We start from the raw sequence: 23516 nt of genomic DNA on the forward strand, positions 1-23516 counted from the left end.
AAATTGTCTTAAAATTTAACATTATCAGTCATATAAAATTCTTATATATTATTTGTAACGTACATATTTCATACATATCTTTAGTGCAGAGCTGGGTACCGCACCTACGACCTCAGGGATGAGAGTCGCACGCTAAAGCCACTAAGCCAACACTGCTCAAGATATATATACAACACTAGATGTATATATACAGTACGTAAATAGTAAATGTCGAAAGATACTTAATATCCGAGCTCTATCTAATAATAGTTATACAATACATAGCAATAGAAACTTGTGAAAGCTGAGAGAAAGATTTATAATTTAAACCAATAAATTTCGCTAATCCAAATCTCTTGGTTAACCCAATTCTTATTTGTAATCCCTGGATATATGACCGGATAGGATTCTCTCAGATTATAGGATTAATTGAATTTCTTCGTAACAGCATTTAATGAAAAATAATTTTCCCTTTATTCGGGCTCATGCTCGGATAGGTTTTATTAATATTTTAAGGTAATGTAGTATTTACATTTAAATAAAGTCGAAAGTCTAAGCAATATATTTTAGGAGAAAGCATTTTGCATACAAGTAAAAGTTTATTTAAATTTTATGTTTGCATTGTCTTGGAGGCATGAAAGGTTGATCACTACTTACCTATTTAGACAAATACACCATTTTATTTTTCATTAAGTACTTACATATATTTTATTTTTCGTTGGGAATAGATGTCATTATATTTCAAACTCTTATGGCATTCCTTAAAATCACATAGTAATCCTATATTCTGTTTCACATCTGTTCACAAACATATGTCTTAACACATGACTTTTAGTGAGATTTTAAACCGGTATTGAGTTATTCCATTTGCATTGTCAGGGAATATGAAGATCAATTACCAGGAAATTATAAGTAACACGTTATCTATCATTCGATAATATATTAGCCCGACATAATCTTTATAATTATTATTGGATGAACACCTTTGGTGTAAGTTTAACGCGATTTTTTTAAAATTCAGATATTGCATGGATTTTACCGCGAGCTTTGAGTTTTTAATTCTGTCAGTTTTAGAGTTTTTATTTAATTGCAAAATGCATTTAACCTTCAAATGATAATTGAAGTTGTTTACCATTAACCTAGATCGTAAGTATAATCCGCAAGATAACCGCTAGATTACCGCAAAACTAGAATCTTGTTACGCTATTTTTCAGCTCAAATTGCTCTTTAAACTTTTGTTTTCATCATTCTGTTTTGTAGGCGAGTGCCACAACAATTCGGTTGAATGTTTTTAATTAAGAATATATTTGTCCTTCTTACATCTGTTACACTCACTAGAGATGTATCATTCCATTTAGGTCATTTTGTAAACGATACGGTAAAAACTGTAACGGATTTTTTGATTTCAAATTAACGGTCTAGGTCTCACAGACAAGACATAAAAAGTGTTGCCGAAAACCCCATTTACGAGTTCATTTACGATGTCTCATGACAGCGTATTTATTAGGGCACCTTTATTACCCGGGCACATGTTATCTACATTTACAATACTCGCTGCTTGCTATTGAGTTTAGTGGGAAGTTGTGGTGGTAACGATATTTATTAAACCTTTTCCGTTGTCAACATATTAAAGCCGTTGTATTATACACTTGTTACTACTTACAAGTGTATGTTACACTTACTAAATAGCTACAGCAGCTTTATAGGTAGTATCACTTAATAAATAGATTGAATATATATAATCATAGTAAATAGTTTTTACAAGTTTTTTTGCCGTATAACTTCATATTTATTTGTAATCTTTCTTTTACTAAAATACTTATTTTAATTTTTTTTTACTATTCGACGTGCTTACTTCTTTGACCTTATTTTTAATATATATAGTTGATTATTCATGTTACCACAGATAAAAACATGCTATATTTACACGTAATAGCTCTTTAATATATGTAGTTCTTTCTACCGAAGCATTGGAAACTAAAATACATTCTAAGAGCAATATAAATAAAATCTTTTGACCGTTGTGAGCCCCAGAGGTTTTATATGTGCTCTGGGCATTGTTTGAGTCGCAGTGAACCTTTCCCGTGAACTTGCTTATTGATTTCCCGATAAGCGACGGTGGAAATGTTGGAAACTGTTTTAATAGTCACATAGCATGGTACTGTTATAATAACATTTTAATAATATGTTTATTTAGGCTTTTTGTAAAATCTTGAACAATGAATTTGAGTTTCTTTAAAAGAATATCAGAATCAGAATAATCTTAAAATCAGTAAAGTTTTTTTTTATATAAAGTTCTCACCCTCTTATAGTAACTATATATGTACAATCTACATCTAATTGCATTGTTTCTTTCTCAACGTCTTTTGTCTCGTTGTCTCAAATAGTGTTTACTTTGATGAAAGAAGACAAATGAGTGCTTTAGTCAAACGGTTAAAGAATGCTTTATTTGTTTATGAATAAGGTTAGTTTATGAGTAAGAAAATGCCTGAAAACTGAAACATCCTCCTCCGACCGCCTTGCTCACTTCTCAGCGTCATGATGCTCCAAATGCTGCAAATGCTTGGTGACATTGTGCCAGCTCGGTTTAATATTTTGACCACGATTTAAATGTGAACTAGCTGCCTCATCGTAATAGTGTATTTGGTAAATTTAATATAACAAAACATTTCAGATATCTGCTCTCTGATGCCATGTGTTATATCTTTAAGCGATAGAGATCTTTAAAATAAACAAATATCTTAAATTCAAATTAAACTGTTGGTACATGCAGGGAAACTTTTAGTTATGTATGAGGCTGAAAGAGGAGGTTATTCCTTCTATGTGTATTTTTTTGTATGCTCAAGCATATCTCCGGTCGTGGACGTATTCTAACAAAATATTTTTCAATACAACAAAAGTTATTTAATACTTTTCAATGCATTTTCGAGTTTATTTTTCATAAAGCGATTATATTAAGTACCTGTGCTACTGAGATACTGTAATAGAAATACCGGTCCACCTTTTATTAACAGCAAAACACGGCTTTAGATAGGTTTATAAGCTCCTTATTAAATAAACTAGTTCCACGTCCCAGAAAATTTTATAAAGCATTTTAGTTTTCTCGACGTAGCGTTAGAACTCTTTATGAAAAATGTGGAGAGAATTTTTCAAATATATTTTTATAATAATTATTATAAGGCGTTTTGGCACATGGAATGACGTGGTACTAATCAATAAAAATATAATATTATTTCTTATCAGTAGCTCTATCGTCTGTTATGCTTTTATGCCTAAACCAATAAAACAGGGGCTGATAGTTTATATATGGAAATTCGTCATCTTCAAGACAAGTATTCTAGGAAATTAAAAATTATGCCACGCGGATTAAGTTTATTAATAGCTATCTAGTATAGGTAGTATCCTAACTCTTACTAATCAGATGATAATATTCTGTATTAAAACAGTCGCAGACGTAACCAAGCCTAGTTTAATACAAATAATATTCTATGGCATAAGAATGATTGTATTGATCAGTGCACCGAAATTGTGCGCTACAAGTGCTTAACGAATTTGGGGTCACCGGGGATGTGTTAAAAGAGTTCTTATAGCTTAGGTGATAAGGTTGTAATTTCATTACAGGAGTATAATAAGGGTTGTGAGCTGTGGGGCATTTTGCGTGATCAGTGTTTTACTAGATTTTTGTATATGTGCAGCTCACTAGAACACAAGTGAATTTAAGTTGTGATGTTTAATTATATTATTGACATAGCTGCCAAATATTTGGTCGTTGGTATTTTGAACTGAGCTCGCAGCGACAATTTGATAGAATTTCCCCCTTTTTTGGCTTCAAATAAGGAGGTTTTTGTTTGGTAATTCGATTCGATTTTTTTCTTTAAAGCATTTATTTTTATTGCATACGCTGTTTTAACGATACATTATTTTTGTTTCAGATACCAAAGAGTAGCAAGGTAAGGTTTAAACACTTTTTCTGTATTATTATATATTTACTGAGATAATAATGAATACATTTTTGGTGTATTATCGATGTTGGCTAATACTTTTGACTGTTTTTGGTAGTTTAACAGTAAATTAATACTCAAAGATATCTTCATTTTTTCAATAGTTCATTAACTTATTCATTTACATAGTAATATAATTAATAAACATATTTGGTGTACGTGTAATACAATATAAGTGCTAATTTCTGCATAGTCAGAATTATAGTGCATCCAAACCGATCATAGTTAAGTGAATAGAATAGATTTATCTCTGAATCATGATATCATATAAAAAATATTATCTCGTATATTATTGAATCTACCCTCCACAACTAATAAGTATGGCATTTGAGTTCATAGCCTACAGGCAGGTTTATTCCCCTTCATCATTACAATATTATTGAAGAATACCTAAACGACTACACAGATCAGTTAAGTAAAGCAACAGTTGCAGCGGTAAATTTATATCTTCTACTAATTTCTGTTATATTTATTAATGACAGATTTGTTGGATGATTTATTTTTTATATATACTTTTGGTATCCGGTGGCGGTTATATCCGGTTTCTAATGCTATTGTACTATAAGTATATTAAGGGCACGGTTCCTATATCTCTTCCGTAATACGTGTCAGTCAACTCTTCGTTAAACTCGTTACAATAGTTCCTGGTCCTTTGTTAATTTGTAAAGCGTGTCCAACAATTGTGTATGAAGTTTATATTATGTAATGAAGTGTGGTCTCTGTTTTTTAAATCAATATTATTACAGTCTTATCATAGTGTTAGCAGATTCGAAGACCTCGTATATTTGATAAGTTCTCTTGTCACAATATTCGTTCCCATACTGGTCCTAAACGGCTCGACCGATTCTTATGACATTTTTAATGCATTTTAAGAAAGTCTGAGAATCGGCTATATATCTTTCAAATCCCTAGGTGATAAGGTGTGTCCACTCCAAAAAAATATTAGTTTTTAGACAAAAAAGTTGATACAGCATTCAAGAATAAATAAAGCCCTTATTTTTCATCTACCCTGTATGATTAACGCCTTTTTTTTTGTTAGTTGAAAACTTATAACTTGAACTCTGACGTTTAAGTATATAGAGAAAAATCACAGAAAATGCTAAAAAAGTTTTTATTCCGGAAAACCGAACAGTCTCTGGGGTATTATAACAAAATGTTCCATGTTGATATGAACTAAAAAGGTAGGCTAGGCATTAAGGAGAAACAAAGTTCGTGGAGGCAGCTAGTAAATTTATAAATATGTATGGCATGGAAGGCTTAGTTAAAGAAAACAGGAAATCTTTAAAGAAGGCCAAAATAGTAACGCCATTGGACTTTTAATAAATACAGATTACTCTTCAAATAATAACAAAGAATCTTAATTAGAAATTTCATATTGGGTCTTAAAATATTTATTTCCGCGTTGCGAACAAATACTGTTACTTAGAAATTAAAAAATACTCGAAATTCTAACCGCATTCACATTGCTCAGAATTCAGGCCATTTCACGATTCCTTACGATGTGAAACGCTGTTTATTTTGATATCGAAAACAAGAAACTCTGTATTCCTTTCTTAATACATTTAATCTATTACTATATTATTTTTAGGGGATACGTAAAAGCTTTGTGTATGGGCAGACATTTTTGACTCTCACAGACTAGGAGCTGATTAAATCAAATCAAATCAAAAATCATTTATTCATATAGGTAATGTACACTTATAAACGTCAAAAAAAAAAAGAAATATACATTAAATGCTTCTAATTTTATATCTTCTGCCAGTTCTCAAATGAAGGGCGTAGAACGGAAGAGAAGAACTGGCAATTAACTCTCCGCCACTCTTTTTAATCGCCAAGTTTTTTCTTTTACACAACGGTTGTAAGGAGCTGCAACCATTACACCATGATCCATATGACATCTAAGTAATAAAGAATAATAAAATAAATTAAAAACAAAGATTTTCTCTATCAGTAGGAGCATGTACTTTGAACATATATTACTTATATATGTTTTCTTTTGTATTTCGGTTTCTGTTTCTACAATTTGAATCTGGAGGAACGGCAGGTCGCCCGCCAGGTCAGCCATGGTGGTACTTTTCTTTTCTCGAAATATGGCCAATTTTCGACCTCCTATAACTTCGTTGTGAATAAAATTTGAAACCTGAATCTTGTTATCAATTTTTTTTTGTTTTAAATTCAAAATAAATTGTACTAAACAATCTATTTTACTTAATATAAAATGTATTTCTTTTCAGATGCATTGTGTTAACATGCGATGGCCAAGTCAATTTATTTATTTAAAACATGAATTTGTAATATTCATATGGTCACTAAGACCGTTAATAGATGAATGATGAAATGAAATTCCTCAATGAAAAATCTCTGATTGGAAACTTACCAGCCCAAGTCGTATCCCAGTTATCTGTGGCATTATATCCCGTTGGCTCTTTGTTTTCCCCATTTGGTAGCGTTGGAATATTACCGGGGCTTGGTTTTTATATATAGATTTTATATAATTATTATAACGAGTATAACTATAATATAGAACACTATCACTGGATATTGGAGGAGGCTTTTTGCGCTAAGAAACATGATATTTCACATATAAATAGTCTTTGCACAAAGACATAATTTAACATAACAATCTAGCCTAACATAAGACAAATAGTTAATTTAAGTCTTATTTACTAAAAAGGATATTTAACATAAAAATTCATGGAGAACACACTGTTCTTGTGTACTATTTTATCCACTTTCAACTGTTTTGCACTTAAGACTAACGTGCACTCATACTAATTCACTAATTCGAATGGTTTAGGCCTTTTCTATATTCTCTAAGCCCGTGGTATTAAGAAGTTAAGAAGCCTCGACGTACACATGTTAGTGCAGCCTTTGTTAACAATAAAAAAAACGAATAAACGTTAAAAAGTTTAGAGTATAACAGTGGGGAAATCTTTATCTTGTATCGCATATCCATTAATTAAAACCACAAAAAAATTTTCTTTACTCACAGTGGGTGCCTTAAAGAGATCGCTCGAAAGCGATAATTCCGCCAGTTGCATTTAATTATGTTCAATTTTTATATTGCAGTGTAATGAAGTGTTACTTTACAAATAAATAAAACATATGCATTCAATAAGCTATTATATCTTAAAAACTTTGATTCGGTTTCACTGAATCACACTGAAGTATTGACAAATAAGTATTGGCTCGAGCCTCACCCCTACTGTTGGCCACCCTCAACCATTTGTCAGAGCCAGACTTGCCCCAGCCCATAAAGGGATTTGAATAATCGAAATGAGCCGGAAGTGATATTGCTACTGGGCATACAGTATATTGGCTGTTAAAAACAATTCATGTTTATTTTTCTGTAAACTGTAAACTTTATGGAATCACGTAGGTTGTGATCATGATCTGGAAAATAGCATTGCATTTTCAGGATTTCGTCAAACTTACCAACTACTTGTACTGTTTAAAACTGAATTCATGAGTTAGTATATAACAAAATCGCTTCAATTAAGAGAACTGATCAAATGTAAACTTAGATTAAACAAATTACTTATCGACTTAAAACTATTGATATTATGAGTAACTCCTTTCTTTCGGATTATAACAGGGGTGTTATAAATTTGCCATGTCATGTCACTGCTAAATCAATATATCTACCTGTTATTAATGGATTTTATTCAAAGTTTAAGTAATGATAGAAATCTTAAACGACCTGTTCTTTATTTTAAACTAGCGGACCCGACAGACGTTCTGCATGATATTTCAAACAATTAGCAAACGCGTACAAAAAATTCATTTAAGTCGGTCCAGTCAGCAGCATATAAAGATCTTTTCATTCATTTGCTATACAAAAGTCAGTAATTACTTAATACTTATGGTATGGTATTCTTAAATTTGCTAATTTTGTAGTTTCCTTATTTTTTTTTATCATAAGAACCTTCTCCTGACAATAACAAACACGACATAAAACGAATTAGCGAAATCGGTCCAGCCGTTCACGTGTGATGCCGTGACCCAGGGAAATAGGGAATATATATTATATATATTATATATATTATATATATATATAAATATATAGGTCTCATCGTCTGGAACACCACGAAGCTACTCATAAAATAGAAGGTTGTTAAGTTTAAGATTTAGTCAGTCAATGGACTACCACTATTACATTGTCTATAATGATAGACAATGTAATAGTGGCTGTCTTACAATTTAATTCGCCTTTTTAGAAACGTTTGTAAAAAACAATGGGGTTTTCTACTTCATACAGCGACCACTAACGTCTTATGGGTCCTCCGAAGAAAATACTTTACTACAGAGCTTAGGTGACGGATTAAAATACGAATAAACAGTAAATATCGTAGTCGCTTTGATTTTAAATTTACGAAATGTATGAAAGTTGGCAAACTTATTTTTAAACACGCCAAATCCATAAGTTATGATCGGAAGTTTGTTGTTTTAGTAAGAATAATAAATCGGTTTAATACTTTGAAAGTAATATTTGCATGTCTATACTCATATTATAAAGAGGAAAGATTGGATTGTTTGCATTGACTCCGTAACTACTGGACCGATTTCGATTTTTTTACCATTTCAGGCTAAAGAAAATTTAAAAAAAATGGGCCTGTATGACGTTAGTGTACCTAAGTTGTGTGATATGAAAGTTTCTCAACCGCGTACGATGCAGAAATTATTCACAAGAGCTAAGTAAAGTATGACAGTTTTATAGAAGACATCCATATCTACAAATCAGTGATACAATATGAAGAAATATAAAAAATATTTTCATTTTAAAGTCTATTTACCGATACAAGCTTTAGGCCATAAAACATCGGGCTACGGCCGAATTTATGCGGGTTAAACCACAGAGCACAGCTAGTATGTTAAATGATATATTATGTTTTAGTTAACAAGTAATGTTAAATTATTTCGTATTACATAAATTCGTGCGCTCTAAATATAAACGTTATTTTAAATATATAAAGTTACTCGATTAATACATTTTTTTATTTAAATTTTAATGATTTTGATTTTTGTATACTATCATTTTAATAAATTGTATGCTTCTTATGTATTTTTTTGTAAGTCTGTCGAAACAGAAATCGTTTAATTAGTGCTAAGCGTACAAAAATTAAAATTAAATAAATTTTTGAACATTTACCTAACCCTTGAAAGCACTTGCAGAGATTTCCTCGCCCTGTGAATTACATGCATCGCTTTTTTATGAATGCAACTAAAACATTCAAAAATATACTCTATTGAATCGCAATTGGGTTCAAAGCACGCTGTCCAATTAATTCAAAGGATATTAAGCTTTAAATGTATTAGCAGTAATGCGTCTGTTGCCTGATAAGGGGGTTGAAATGGAAAATTGGTCCGGGATTTGCCCCACGCTGGGCGCTAGTTAGCGGCGCCGGCAATTTACGAGTTTACTTTTCCTTATTGAAAATCTGATAGTTTTAATATTTTGTGTCGATGAAATTGTGTTGGACATTTGTACCTACAAGAGTTACTTCTGCTTATATTGTCATCTCCTTGCGAAGAAAGGAATACTCATGGACGTTCCATGGCAGGCCTAAAATGTAGCTCCTAAATAGCGCGTTGTCTCTTTCTGTCAAAGTATTTGCTATGTAACATAGTTACATTATTAGAGTTCACGAATTCGTTCAAATGTGCTAGAATTTGATATGGTTTATATTGACGTAGATATTAATTAAGGCTAATAATACGTAATTGTTAACGTCCGTTTCATTGTTATATGTTAGCGAATTTAAATATCTTTCTTATTTTTGTATTTAATATGTTACATAAATACATGTTTTACGGCTCTTACAAGTTTATGTATGTAATAATTAAACCATCTAGAAGTGATTGTTTTGTTTTGCACTTCTGTTTCACACTTGCGAGCCCTCTGACAATAGAGTGTCTATGGGTATAACTTCAGATGAGACTCCTGCCCGTTTGCCCCCGGTTGTTAGTGGTGCCAGAACTTTGATCTAAGATGTCGTTGTTTCTTGATCATTTAAATAGTAGGTTATCAGCCGTGTGTGATATCCGCCGTTGAAATTTTTCTGAAACTTTTGACGTTGTTCGGAAACCGGGATTAAGGCCTTCACCATACGAGAGAGTGATTGGAGGGACCAGGGATTGGAGTATTAGAATTGCTTCAACCAGGCCAACACTAATATTAAATATCTTATTCCTATTCTGTGCCATCAGCTTTGTTGTCTTATTGTAACACAGTTTTTGTTTAGTTTACATAATTAACTTAGTGAAGCGCGCTCCCTGCTCACTGACCCATATAGTGATGACAGTTTATTGATTTCTTCCAGCCACGTTTATGCAAATTATTATTAGATGTTATAAAGTTTTTCACAATTTATACATACAATAAACGTGGCGAAATATAGAAATTGCACGGTCTTTGAGCTATATGAATATTTAGTTATGTTTTTTTACGTCAGGAAATGCACATTTCTGCGGAAGTCTGCTTCAGCAGAGATTCTCAAACTCATACTCAAAAATATCTTTATTCATATAGGTAAACATGCACACTTATGAACGTCAAAAAAAACAAATTATTGATTATGTGGGACTCACACTTGATATTTACAACCCTAAACGCTAAACACGCCCCGCCATATGCAAATGACACAATAACACTGTGACTTCTTCCACGCATAAATCTTCAAAACTCTTTCTGCAGTGCGAAAGCACGGCGTCAATGCCCCGGTCGTCCTTTCCTATCCGACGGAGCAACTGAATCGCTTTCCCTTTCTGCTTTATGATGGCCTCACAAAAATCCTTGAAGGTATTCCAGGGACCGTCATTGCTATCTTCTGACAGATTGTCTACAATATTATCAGCAAGGACCGAGCGAAAGACCCCTCAATTATGTGGTCCAAGACATGGCCTAACTTAAATTAAATAATCAATTTAAGTTTATATTTACTAATAAGGATATATTTAACATAAGTAAGTGTCTAATAACACTACTAACAGTCTTTATTAAGCGTCATTCTAAATGCGTAAATTTGAAAAATATTTGGTAATCAAATGCACATGCTCTTCACTAGACAAAATATTCATTTAATTTGACGAAACTAAACTCCAAAAGCAATTATTAATATTATTCAAATCAATTATTAACATTAATTATTACTGTGTAGGTTAAGAAAATTATAAATACTTACATAGTGTTTATCATGTTTAGTTACATGAATAATATTTCATTTATAAGAATAACTTAGTTTAAACAATCGCTGATTTGACTAAGCTGTGATCGTTTTGTTACATAATATGCTTTTATAAAAAAATAAATCAGTGGCGCTACAATCTCTTTAGGTGTTGGCCTCAGATTTTTGAATCTGTTTCATAATCATTTTTTAATTCTAATGGACAAGTAGGTGATCAACCTTCTGTCCTTGACACACACCGTCGACTTTTCCAGATCTAAAGCTGGATTCCATGCGATGTTTTCTTCCCATTACGAGTGTTAAAAGTGCATAAATGCATTGGTGCAAAGTCGGAGACCGAACCTGCGACCACAGGGATGAAAGTCGCACGTGAAAACCACTACACCAACAATACTAAAGAAGTAATAAGTACATACCATATTTTTTTTCTTCTTCATTCTACTCTTACTTAATACTAAGAAATTATTTACACGCATGGTGGGTTGCTTGATAAGTTAGAAGCGGCCCTTAGAGGCTTTATAACGATTAACATTGGAACTTGCCAGACTGCGGCCCCTAACTGTGAATATTTGATAATATTCTTAATGAATGCCATGGCTGGCATTCTTGGCTTGCTCTCCCCTATACGAAATTAAATTGATAAATGTCTCCTTATATAATTAATTCATTGCAGATTACTTCCAGAAAAAATACACTTGTACACACATGTTTCAGCATACCAGATCATAATGCTGCTTTGTTTCACGATTCTCAATTCAACACCAACTATAAAAAAATCGCAGTTTTGTATCTCGCAGCCCGGATATACGACGACCAATATTAAGACATGATTTTTTTAGCTATCTTAGGGAAATATATATATATTATGTATACAATCTTTAGAATATTTAATATTTTTTTAATATATAAAATTTGTGTTAGCTGCAGGGTTACTCAATGTATGCATAATGGAAAATCGATTTTTTGCACGGCACATTCAAGCACTAAAATCTTTATGCAACGCAAGATATGCATAGCACTCTTCAACTTCAAGACCTTTTCTCTAGTAGCAATCATCTATTTGTACTCCATATACTGATCCTCGTGTAGAATGAGCGTCTAATGTAAGGAACAAAAAGCGTTCGCACGACCCGCGGCGCTAATGATGTGTCGCAGACGCCAAAGAAATTGCTATGAAACGCTTTGATACTTTGCTCCTACGAGTAGAATGAATATTCTACGTGTTCTGAAAGGAAGGATCATGAACTAGGCACTGAAAGAGCGGTAATAACATTGTTATGTACCCATGAACTTTGTTTTACGCATATATATTATTATATTGGCCCAGTTTCCAACGACGTTGCTTGACGTATTCGCTGCAGTGAATAATATCCTTGACGACGCCAGCATCGTCCAATTCATAAAATGCAACAAGCTCAGGTGGTTGGGAGATGTGCACCAAATGGCGGCAGGAAAAGACCCTGTAGGTTAAGGCTGCGTTGGTCGGAGTAGTTGTCAACCACCTCGAAACGTAACGTTGGATGTAAGACCCACAAAGGACTGTCTATGATAATTGTATATATTCCTTGCAAATCATAAAAATTGAAAAACAAACGAGTCTGTTGATCAGATGCAGAACTCTACATAACATACATAAAGGGATATAATTGCTGTGAATGTATTAATATTTTATCGCATTAAACAATTTCCTAAATAATGGGTATGACATAGTGACCTGTCAAGAGTTGAGCGTACGCCCAATTAGCGTGACCCCGGGCAATCAAACAGTTTGCGTTGTGCGTATACGCACGTCCCTTTATACTGTAGGGCCATTACTCGCGCGATATATTTATAAGCTCAATTATAGCACTTAATATTTTAAAAATTAATTAATATTATTACGTCCCTTTCTTGAAAATCCTAAGCCTAATTGTGTTAGTGAGCTGGTTTCGAATAGTGGTGCTCAACGGCATAAACTGCCTTGAAAGTGATCAATGGCTTGACGACCAATAATGTGACTAAGCTGCAAGTATTAATCCGAAAAATTCCACTGAACACTTTCCATGGTAAATGCTTTCATCATGCAGAAAGACACCTCATCTCTACGCAACGCCAAGCGATGAAGATCTTTATTGAATACGTGTAAATATTACGAAAAACACGTTATCAAACGTCAAACTACTTAAAATTCAGACCAACAAAGCGTGAACAAACAAATGATATACGTTATAGAGATTCGCGAGTCAGTTCGACCGGCTTTCTGTGATTTGGTAAACCACTATTAATGACATATGCCTCAAAAATTGTTGTCTTCTATGCGTTTGCGCGCTGCATATTGTGATCTTTATTTTACACTTATTTATTAACATAAATTACACGTTTCACGGCCACGTATTGAGTTGTGATTGTGGCTCTATTATGTTTTAAATGAATTGACCCGTTTTACTCTTGAATTGAGTTTTTACGACTTTGCATTGTTGATTTTGAATTTATTTGTCTGTCACGAGCCCATTGTTTAGTGTTTAGTTGTATTTATGACGATATTTTTTTAAATTGCCAATGCGAATTCCCTTTTGCCTTAATATAGTAGCTACATACCAATATATGGAATATTTTGCTATACTACCCTACGACTGTTCGCTTTCCTGAATTAAAAAACTTAGGTTTTTTTTTAATTCTCTCCATTAGAACCTACATCAGAGCTTAAGGAATTAATAAAAGAATTACTCGAATTTTGCGCTTCGCAATATATTTTTATTTATGCAGTGTAAACTCCATAAATAAAAATATGTAATATAATATCCTCCATTTTATCAGTTTAGGTAACTAAATTATTTTATATAAATTATTTTAACATGAAATACTAATGTGAACTAACACTGATTGTATCTCTTAATATAATTATATGTTTGTTAACTTAAATTAGCTTCATTATGGTCACCTGTTGATCAGAGACTGAGCACGCGCACAAACCGGATGGGACGTCATACTCGTGATACCGCTGGGTCGATGGGGTGACCACCCTTTCAGTTGTATTCGACTTCAAACCCTTAATTAGTGTATAAACAGTAGCTTTGTGTATTAAAAAAAATATAGATTACTTATATGTATGTATATATTGCCCATATATAAGTAATTTAAAATACCTTCGTATACTAAACAAAAAATATTCAAGGATAAATTAAATATATTCTCTACTTAATAAAATTGTTAGAAGCTGTTATTATTAATAATGCCAATTCTCCTAAAGAAAGTATCTAGATTTACATTAAAGTGTGGTCACTACCGGGCTTATACAACATGTGTTCCGCAAAACGACGTGCCCTGACTTCGCTCCTCAATCGGAAGCATATCCCTGATTTAATTTAAAAAACGGATATTGATTTCTATTCCGTTACTCGTTATAACGAACACGTAACGAATGTGGGGTGTCGTAATATTTTGCTTATATTTTATGCGATAGCTTTCTTTAAATTATTATTTTGTGATTACTTTTTTTAAATTTATACATGCATATCCACTAAAAACTCACGGCGCCACCAGCAATCCCCCGAAGCAGGACATGGTATCATCGTAGCCTTGCGCCAGCTGTTGAAGTCACAGCTCCCAACGGTTGTTCATGACCTGAGATAGATTTTTTGTAAACGGGGCATAACTGAGCGTTTCTCAAGACGGTTTTTGCCGTGCACCACCACTGTGTGGAACCAGCTTCCCGCTGAAGTATTTTCGAACTAAGTTGATTTAGGGACCTTCAAGAAAAGAGCGTACCTACCAATTCTTAAAAGATTGCCACCGCACTTCGAGCCTTTTGACAATATGAGCTGCGGCATCACTTTACATCACAACTCATATAGGCCGTAATAATACTTATAATTTTACTCTCTTCAACTTAGTCGTTACTGACATAGAAGTTTCAACAATAGATCCCTCTTGCATTTTCATCATTTGCACCCTTAAATTTAACTTAAACTCATCAGAAAGTGGTTTAGAGTGATTTTGACCACATACAAAATGATATAAGAGACAGATTGAAGGTTTTAATTTAGGTTTATTAAGGCCTAAATTTAGGTTTAGTTTTTCTTTCTGTGTCTTGCTATTACTGGACTGGACTGGATTGGACTTGACTTGGTCTCGTAAAGCTTGTCTTGTCCTCTGCCAGATGTAGCAACTCCAACTCTTCCGCAGTCGTCTGTCCGTACTAAGGTTTTTTCCTTCTACCAACAAACTGTTTACCCTTTATAATTGAAACATTTACTGCCACCTGCCAAATGTCCAGCATATAGCCAGAAAGAAGAGCTGTCAAGAAACTCCTTTTACAAACTGAAGAATAAAACACAAATTGATGTATTGCCCATTACGAACCTTCATCAATGTCACTTAAGGACTCTCTAAAGTGGGAATCCTATTGGCATCGCTAAAATATACTGTCCTTGTCCAATTTAAACTGTGATTTATTTTATTTGGTCATTGCTTTTGGTAGTTTTGGTGCACAGTTGTTAGTATTTATCTTTTTGTAGAAAGTCCGTGACACTAGCAAATAGTATTACTAAAAAACTACAAAATTACAGATGCAGTACGATTAATACTGATAATAATCATTTTATTGAAGTCCACTTATACAGGTTGAAGTGTTATAACATAATCATTTTAAAAGATACATATCCAACAATTCCGATGTGTGGATAGAACATATAAAAATATCTATAATATCTACTTGTTTTTTTTTAAGAATAGGGGGGCAAGTGATCCTACTAACTGCCCTTAGTGGCCTGAAACTAGTTGTAGGCAGGCTACTTCTAATTAATTTGCGATATTTGTTTTAAAATAAGTCTTGTTTGACGATTTGCTATTTTGAAAAAGTACCCAGAGTTTCTTACGCCGGCTTTTCGTCTCGGTCTACACCCTCTATCTTCTTTGCCCATGAGTAGGGATGTCTACCGATTCAGATTTAATAACGTGGAAAAGTGATACCTGTATCTTATATTTAAAAGTCTTTTTTTTTTACTGAACGCCCTTAAAGGACGGTGATAGCAGCCAATGGATATCGATGATGAGTGGTTGGCTCCTGGCTGGCTTTTAAGGGAGGAGTAAATTTTATTTTTAACCTGTAATTTATACTTTCAAATGTGACTTATTAAAGGTCTAATAGAATGATTTGACTTTTGGAGGGCACTTTGAGGTCGCATCTCTGAGGGAAGACGCCCATTAATGCAAAAGAAAGTGCCAAATCTTCATATAATTGTAATTAGCTGTTGTCTTCCGATGTAAAAGAATCAAATGCAATTGCCCTGGTAAATTACTTATTGAAATATAATACACATATTATAAATTCAATTTACAAGTTAATAATAATGACAACATATTTATATTTAACGCTATCCAAATATTAAAGGCCCTTCAACCTGAATAGTACAGGAACCACTGGTCGCCCTTGTTCTACCAAAATAGCATAGTACAGGTGTTGAATATTAAAACAAAATAGCCAAGGTTAGTGACACACTGGGAAGTACCCTTGAGTCTTAACCTACATTTCAAGACGGCTTTAAGAATTGTTAACCAAATTTATTATCTATCTACATATATGTACTTATATGACATAATTTAGATTTTATAATGTCTTTACTGCAGTCACGTTTAATTCAACCACCTTTACACATACACACCCTCTCATGCTAAGTTATATTATATATATTTTGTATTGTTTTTTGTGTTTCGTGGTATATAGACTATATTATACTATTTACCTTATTATATTATTTTATTTAGCTGCTACCACAAGAATTTCTGTAGTCCTATCATAGGCACCTCTCACAAAGTTATTATCTATGTTTCGTGTATTAGGTAGACTTGTAAATAGCTAAATTGTGATGAGGCAAATTAACTTATTCTTGACGACTGAGATTGAATGCGACATAGAATTTTCTAATGTGTCTACATGCCTTGCTACTACGAGCGTGTCTTGTCAAAGGCAGCAGCCGTTCCATTGTGACACAAGTAACAACGATGAGGGTAATTAGACGAATATGTCACAAACCTTAAAAAAATATTTATTCATTATTCAGATCACAAGTACATTGTGTTATGACGGTTAGTTTAAATGACACAACGATGAGAATACGTTTGCCCCCTGTTCTATATATAAAAAAACACACACTTTCTGTCTAATTAAATCTACCGTCATATTCACAAATCAATAATAATCTACCATCATTATAGGTTTTTAAAATAATATGGTTTCTCGTTGTATAATTTCTAAATTTAAATAAAATAAAATCTCGTTATTAACCCCACAACTTGTAAGCAAATATGTTTTGTTTTTCGGTGATTTTTTCGTAGTTATTAAGTACAAAGCAAGCTGCCTTTGCCTCTCAAAGGGGGTGTAATTAGTTTTTCTAGATGAATGTATTAAAACAAGTCTTCGTACTGAAATTTATCTGCAGTTATGAGAAAAGTCGTTTCCGGAAGTACAATGCATAGTATAGAACTGTATGTTAGCGGGAGCCACCCTTTGTCTACCTGTCTGGTATGTTTCCGCGATGTTAAAGCAAAACAATTTTAACTAAACAAGTCAGTTAGTGATTATTTTCGGAATAACAAGAAATATTAAGAAACTTATACGACTCTTAAACGCTGCTAAAAGATTTTACAAGTCTATTGATCGCGCGAGCCTCATCCATGAGGTTGTATTTTCAAACCCCATGTTCAATAGATAGATAGACTTTTCAATCTACATGCACATTTAATACTTGCTCGGTCGATTAACAATCTTAAGGAAACTGAGGCTGTATGAATCGACAGCGTGTGTCGGGCACAAAAGGCTGATTTCACCTATTTGCGTATTAAAAAAATATCGCGAAATATATACACACATATATATATATATATATATATATATATATATTTGAGGCCAAGACCTAAAAGGATGTAGCGCCTGTGGTTCCTAGTTTCATAATCTCTGTTAAATATGTTAAAATTCGTGTATAAATAACAAACTTTGTGTTAATATATAAGTTTGTGTTAACTCTTTACTATTTGTTTCTTGAGTAAAAATAAATAAAAATCTATTTTGTGATAGTTAAACTATCATATAATTTATCTTTTACACTAAATTATAATCACGTTATAATTTGTCTTTTGCGTCGTAACAGGCAATGTTTTTGAGATTAATAGAATCTCCAACGAATAATTTCCAGCGAGGATAAACCAGATTATTCGCTGAACATAATTTGATGCATGCATTTAATTACTTTAGTAGCGGATAATCCGGGAGTGCACTAGATATTGAGTAAAAGCCCCATGTTTAACAGGGCCGTGAGTTTATTGTTCAGTTGAGAGTGAAGGATTTTAATTTTTTAGTGCTGGGGTTGAACGACGAAATTGTACACAAGATTCATATAGACAAGAATGTTTTTGGTGTATACATTTTTTTATACAGATATACAGTATAGTTTTAACATTTTTATACTTAATTCGCTGTATTCTATAACCTGCTCACATACAAATAAAAAATCCATTGGCATTGATACTCGCACACTTATTCGATACTCAAAACGACAAGAAATAGTTGGGAATTAAAAATAGGAATTAAAATATAGTAAAATTCGATCGAAAATCGTAGACGTTATTAGACGTTCCTTGTGAAATGGATATTCATGTTTGAAATACTACTTGACCAATTTTGGGCTGTACTCTAAATAAGGCATGATTAAATCAGGTAATTTTGATAATTTAATTTCTGAGAAATAAAAATATCATCGCATTTCTCACAACTTAGGTGTAATTCTAATTTGTTGATAGTCAATATAATAATTTAGATACAATCTCCCTAGCAGTTAAAACAACAGTAAAAATCTTGTTTCATTTCTACCCTCACAAATCCTAAAAGAAATTGGGTATCCAAATACATAAAGCCGCAGAGATAGGCTCTACCCGGAAGAAGGCTACGATAAGACGAAATTCTCGCTTAAAATAAGATGGGAACCGCAACGAAAATTGGCTGTACCATGACCCGCGAGTAAGTAAAAAGAATACAAGAATAAAATAGGTCGCAATCTGTGATTACTAAAAGTTAAAATGTAGCTGACCCGAGATTTTTTCAGTAAACACTTTGTAAACTGTGGTTTAACGTATTATAGTATAAATGTTAGTATAATATTTTTTAATGAGAGGCTGAAATAAAAATTATGAATTAATTTAAAAGCTGGCAACGCTCTCGCTAGCCTTCAGGCATTTAGAGTGTCCCTGGAATCCTTAACTACCTATCCTACTTAACATGAAGTAAGCCTCCTGCCCAAACGGGTCATGTCCTAGTATTTATACATGCGACTAGCAATCTGCCTGTTTGAACCTAGCCTGATACATAACTCTACAATCTTTTTAGATCTAGGCATCAGATTTCTGTATCTGTTTCATGATCATTTGTCAATTTAGACACACGCTTTTTTGGCCATAGACGTCCGAACCCAATAAATAATCCACAATCTCTGATTGAAAACAATCTCAGATCAGACTGTGACAGTCGATCGACTATCTGCATCCCAATAACCAAACCCTACGAAGACAATCCATTTTTGGCAACGGATATAATGCAATCTCTTCGCTCTTTACACTCATATTTTATAATCAATATAAACCAAATATAGTAAATAAAACCGTACAAAGAATATTAAAATATACATGCCTGTGTTTAAAACATATTAAATAGCTTTTTAATTATTTAAAAAAACTTGTGTAACTTGCTCCTACGTTCAACACTGTGAGGACACCACATCTGAGAGACAATGGCGTGGGACGGCTGCCATTAAAATATTATCTTAAGATACAGAAATCTAAAGGTCCTTACAGTTATTAAAATAGCTTATGTTTTGTTATGCAAATCATTTATAAAATTGAGTTTAAGTGGATAAAAAACATAAAATTTAAGTATTTCCATTTCTTTTTAAAATATAATGTCGCTCCTCTTCGCACCTGAGCCCGTAATGGGTTTTGTTAAGAATTAATTTGTTGAAGCACTGTGTAAAATGTGGCTTATATACAAATTTTATACCAAAAATAATATATGTATATATTTATGTTAAATACAACATATATAAATACTTTGGTATTGTATAACTGCCCTGTAGTGTTATTAAATGTATCGTTTTTATAGTCAATCTTGACATATAACTTTAATTGAGGCATACAGCGGGGTAATCTCTCTTCATACCGACTGAAGATCATCGGCTCATGTCTGAGCGTCGTGGTCAAGCAAGGTGAGCTAGGAAAGTTCTGGAGCGGACAATCTGTTTTCACAGCTTTCTGACCGACACTTTTCTTATGTCTATAGTTTTGAGGACGATGAGTTTTTGACTCGGTCCATCTGGTTGGTGAATGGCCACGTGATCTTTTGACTTCTGTATACCACTTAGAATCAGTTTCTCCAACTTCGCATCGGCTCTGTTCATTGTATGGCCATATGTTAATAAAATAAGATGTGATTAATACTTTTTTACTAAGATAACAAGAACAATGGTATTTAAAATATGATTAAGTGGATTGTATGGAAAAAACTAACTATAAGATTTTGGGTTTCACGACGACTCTAGTGTTGTAATCTACAGTCACTCGAGTCTCTTTCTCTCGTAGTTCAAGATCGAACGCAATGATACAGTTTTGGAACAAAGTTCCTTATCGGGCGTTGCAATAGGGGGTTACACGGAAAAAATTAAGACCTAAAGTTGTTAAGACACTTTGTGCTATAGTAAGCCGTTCAGCGTGCGCGCGTTTCTGTCTATCTCGTACTCTCTCTCTCTTTCTCTTAGAGAATGCAAGCCAGCTATTATCGTTTCATCTTTGTATTTCGCATTGAACAGATGGTATCGCGACTATTATTTTTTTGAGTGTACACAGGTCTTTCATACATAATAAATAATAAAAATTAATAACAATAATTAATCTTGGCCGTGTTTCTGCACAAGTTCCGCGTATTGCTGATGGAGTTAGGTAAATTTTTAGCAAGTATGCATTATAATATCTTCACTATTGTGTTAACTATTATAACTTTAAAAATATAAATTTTATTACAATTCCTTCAATTAGTCGAAAGGAACCTCGTTCCATCCGAGTGTCCCTTGACACTTCTCAAGTTTTAATACGACCTACGTAAAATCCTTCAGATATCTATAGCTGAAAACCACCTGAATTAAACGCCTACAAACCAAGTGTAGTAGTAATATATCTAATACTTTATATTTATAAGGCTGAGAATTTTACTTCAAAGCAAACTGTAATACAGAATCTATATTCACTATTACATATTACAAAGGACGTCATGTTTTGGACAGGTCAATCTTCAACTCAATCTTGCTACGACATACACAATATCATATTGTATCAAGTAAGCTTTGTTGATGTTGAAACTAGCGCCATTTTATTTGTTATTTGAAGGAAAAGGGGTATATTTTGAATATTTATATCATTTTTATTCTTATTTGGCATTCTTTGCGGAGTTAAAAATACTGTAGTGACAGTTTAAAAGTTAAATAAAATAATCATTATACTAATAAATATATTTTATACATCTCTAAACAATTTTTTTATAAATGATGTATTTATCTAACAGTAGGAAAATGTAATTGAAAATGTAAAACTTTTTAATACGTGCCAGCATTGGCTTACAACTTCAAAGATTACATAGACCACAAATCATCAACTCAAAACAACCACCATAGTTCATTCACTACGTCCTTACAAAGAGCAGTCAATTTAACATCACCACAGATAAAGGTACGTAAAGGACAGGTCAATCAGAGGTTCTAGGTCAGAGACATATCGAATCTGTGGTTACTTTGGTATCGATGTTCAAACAAGGAATTGAATGGTCTTGATTGGAATTTCTTGTCGCAAAAAGACATTTTGATTTGAAATGGAATGTGGAGTTTTAATTGAGTTGTGATTTCTCAGTTTTAATGAAATTGATTATTTAAATATCAAATGCAAAAAGACGTACCTAGCTGGCATGCATAGCTGGCGTTAGCTTATATGTTTGTTATATATGTAATTTAAAATCAGCACATATTCAGTAAGAACAGATTTTTAGAGATTTTAGCGTTTAATTTGACTAAGAATCTTTTGTGCGTTTGTAATTAAACTACTCCTAAATTGGTCCGATTGTCATGAATTTTGTTAGCGTTATAGTGGATTTGAGGATTATTTATATCTACAAATAGACATTTTTTTATATATATTTGTATGTAACCCATGGATGTCAAGTCCGCTATAAATTTATAATTATGTCCACCAGTCTACCACTGAATAACAACTAACAACAGTCTAAATGCAAATCCTGTTTCTTTCTATTAGAAGTCGAACGAGACATAAGCTCTTCTCTCTAGTAATAACGTATTGATGACTTTGCCCTATATAAGAATCGAAATACCTATTTATAAAAAATTGGGTTATATTTGTTCATAAAATTCCCAAACATCTCTTTAATACCAGCTTTATAATGTGGTCTAGTTTCAAACAAAAGATTTTATTACTCCGTGCATTGTTTCATATTTCATGTTTTCGTTTCAGGTTGGTTGAAATGCTTTTAATGAAAATCAGGAACATGTGGGTTGATTAAATTCTATATTTTTACTTTTTCTAATTATTATTACTTTACTAATTCTAAATTTTTGAAAATATCTAAATACGGCTTTTCATGAGAGATTTTTTTTATATATTTTATTTAGTTTTTAATATTTTGCTGCTGAAGGTGACTTTCTTTGTGCGCATTTGAAATTCGCTTGAACGGTAAAGAAAAACATCGTAGGGAAACTGGCTTGCTTAAGACCCAAAAACTCGAGGCCATGCGTCAGAAGATGTATTCCTCATTTTATCTATCTATATATCATTTCTTCCCTATTGCATCGCATGATTAAGCACCTGTAGCTTATTGTATTCTGCTCTTTAGTGGGCGCCCAAGTTTGACATCCATATATTAGAACAGGTGGTATACAAGTATTGAAAAGCTTTCTTTTTAAATTATATAAATAAAACACTTAAAATTTAATATGCAAATTTATATCATAATAATAATTATTTTTATATTATTTTATTACAAGCATACGTAAACGCACGCAAAACGTCGGGAAAAATTTAAAATAATGTAAAATAATTAATAAGTTTATAATTCATAGCTTCAATTCGTTAGTAAACTGTTTTCTTTAACAGTGTAAAAGTTATGTTAATAAAAGACCATACTAAATGTTATTGATCAAGTCGATCTAACTAAGCTTAGTTGCTGCAATAATGCAGTAACCGAGGACCTCATCAAATAAGTATAGCGGTGTTTTGGCTAATCCGAAAACTAAGAAGTTATTTATACCCGTTTAGATCAAAGGGTTGATGG

General features: G+C 32.7%; 1 protein-coding gene across 4 annotated transcripts in view; it reads left to right on the plus strand.

Annotated features, from left to right (window-relative positions):
• LOC111004279 (IQ motif and SEC7 domain-containing protein 2) overlaps positions 1 to 23516 on the plus strand; it is a 132202-nt gene that overhangs the window by 17104 nt on the left and 91582 nt on the right. For 3 of the 4 annotated variants that reach the window (XR_002600607.2, XM_022275249.2, XM_022275252.2), the window contains exon 2: positions 3912 to 3929. The exons of the other annotated variant lie outside the window; for it this stretch is intronic. The gene's annotated coding sequence lies outside the window, so the exon portion shown is untranslated. The remainder of the gene's footprint in view (positions 1 to 3911; positions 3930 to 23516) is intronic. 4 annotated transcript variants of the gene reach the window in all.

Source organism: Pieris rapae, chromosome 18 (genome assembly GCF_905147795.1).
Source record: "Pieris rapae chromosome 18, ilPieRapa1.1, whole genome shotgun sequence".
Taxonomy (NCBI): domain Eukaryota; kingdom Metazoa; phylum Arthropoda; class Insecta; order Lepidoptera; family Pieridae; genus Pieris; species Pieris rapae.